The 2,133-nt window shown below is 49.0% G+C and overlaps 2 non-coding genes and 1 pseudogene across 2 annotated transcripts; 1 reads left to right on the top strand and 2 right to left on the bottom strand.

Annotated features, from left to right (window-relative positions):
• Nucleotides 1-509: 509 nt before the first annotated feature.
• On the top strand, nucleotides 510-628 carry LOC136278741 (5S ribosomal RNA). The gene has a single exon (XR_010716511.1). It is a non-coding gene; the product is annotated as a 5S ribosomal RNA (ribosomal RNA).
• A 983-nt stretch (nucleotides 629-1,611) lies between these two features.
• On the bottom strand, nucleotides 1,612-1,775 carry LOC136278755 (U1 spliceosomal RNA). Its single transcript, XR_010716524.1, has one exon. It is a non-coding gene; the product is annotated as a U1 spliceosomal RNA (small nuclear RNA).
• Nucleotides 1,776-2,007: 232 nt separating this feature from the next.
• On the bottom strand, nucleotides 2,008-2,133 carry LOC136278707 (U2 spliceosomal RNA; annotated as a pseudogene).

Genomic DNA, 2,133 nt, shown 5'->3' with positions numbered 1-2,133 from the left:
GATGCCGAAGCATGCCCTGGGTGAGGGGGGTGGTCGAGGGATCCTTCCCACGGTTTATGGTGGATAGTAGCAGGTCGCCCCCACAAGCCCTTGCGAGTCCCGCAGACGGTCCCAGAGGCTGACCCGTTTGGTATCTCCTCACTGTAAGATTTTAAAGCCAGATACACGCACCTACGGAGCTAAAACATTGTATAATAGGTTTTTAGGACACGTTATGTCTCTTGGGACCCCTCCCTCCCCTCCCTAGGGAATAGTGCTTCAAATCGATGCTCCTCAATGTGTTAACTGGGTTGAGGAAAATACATTAGGGTTAGGTAACGACTTCGGGGTTAGGGTAACCATTTCTTAGGGTTAGGGTAACAATTTCTTAGGGTTAGAGTATCGATTTCTTAGGGTTAGAGTAACGAAACTAGGGCTTTAGAATTTCAAATTCGCCTACACTCAGGGATGTGGCCGCTTTACAGCCTGAACCTGGCCGATAACAAGCAGAATTTCGACCCCATTTCCTCGTCTACGACCATACCACAGGGAAAGCACCGGTTCTCGTCCGATCACCGAAGTTAAGCCCTGTCGGGCGGGGTTAGTACTTGGATGGGTGACCGCCTGGGAATACCCCGTGTTGTAGGCTTCAATTTTTTGTCTTGCGAACATCTCTAAACGTTTTATCCCAATAAATAGCTCTCCATACACCACAATTTCACATAGAGAGCCGTAGGTGAGTGAGGAACAAAATCAAAGCAAAAAACGAGGGGGGGAAAACACCTTTTTGTCAAAAATCGGCCAGCTAATGGCGAAAACTCTAGTGCGATCGACTTTTCTTACAGAGCGCGCGCGAGCGAGTGAGCACGCGCGAGATGAACAGTTTATGATGTCAAATTCTACTTCTGTGATATCAAATCATTCCAAATAACGAACGAAAAAATGAATAGGAAAAAAACGCACACTTCTGAGACGCAGTTTTAAGCCATCGTGACGTGGCAAAACACTCGCACACTTCCAAGAGGAGGCGCGCGAAAAACGGCACTGAAAGTCGACAATGGTTGGATTCAGACTGCAAACGAATCGGGAAAAAGGTTCGATACTTTTACTACTCTGCTAGTTTGTTTCCTTCCCTCGTTCATTCGTTCACTCGCTTGCTCGCACAAAGGATACACTAACGATAGCAATAGCATTTCTAAAAGCGGCTCCAGTGACAATAAAACCGCTCAAAAGGTTCAAAGTGTACTCACGGTCCAAGTCGAATGACCTTCTATGCTCGCTCGCTCGGTCGATCGGCCGTTTGGTTTCCTTTCATTTCCTTTCCCTTCGCGCGCATAGCACAGCACGGCACGGCACGCACAACCTGCAAATACAAACGAACAGGACTTTACACACAATAGAGCAGACAGGCCTTGAACAAAAACAGCCAGCAAAGTTACGCACCGCCCCGAAACTCACCTTGTTTCCTTCCTCCAGTCTCTCCAATGCACTTCTACCCCTCCAAACGTGCCAACACCTTGGCCAGTTGTGCGTCCTTTGCTTTCTTTGCAAGTCTACCGGTCCACTGCAAAAGCAAAAATACCCTCGATAGTCAGTAAGAGGGCCATATAGACATAGTTTGGATGACTTTTGCGGGGACGAGCGCGAACGCAGGTCCCCACTACCAGAAATTATACGCTCGAGTTACCCACATTTGGGGTAATCGCAAGGGTCAACCCAGTCGAAGTGCAATGAAAGGGCCTCGCCTTGAGAGGACTGCCTCCTTGATCACAGTACCTCCCGCGTCAGGTAAGTATGCTTTTTCAGCGTCTGCCCTCGGTGAAAAAATCCACTTACCCCTAGGTCCTTGTGGTAGTGCTTTGCGCACTTCAGAAAACGTAGGCCAGCGGCCGTTCCTGCCATTGTCTGTTGTCTGAATTATCATCCCTCTTTCACCTCTTCCCCCTCTAAGGGCGGGCGGGGCTCCTGTAAACATAAAAGAATGCTATACCGTTGACTTTGTTTTGGATTGAATGTGTCTTCCCCAGAGGGAAGTGGGCCGCACTCGGAGGTAGTGCTATACCGAGGCAACCCGTGGCTGGGACGAGGCAAGCCTCTTTTCCACAGCCCAGTTCCAAAAATCAGTTTAATATATGAGCTGCTCAATGAGCAGCG

The sequence above is a fragment of the Pocillopora verrucosa genome, unplaced genomic scaffold, assembly GCF_036669915.1.
Source record: "Pocillopora verrucosa isolate sample1 unplaced genomic scaffold, ASM3666991v2 scaffold_48, whole genome shotgun sequence".
Taxonomy (NCBI): Eukaryota; Metazoa; Cnidaria; class Anthozoa; order Scleractinia; family Pocilloporidae; genus Pocillopora; species Pocillopora verrucosa.
The sequence above is the reverse complement of the archived record's forward strand: the minus strand, read 5'-3'. Positions and strand labels throughout refer to the sequence as shown.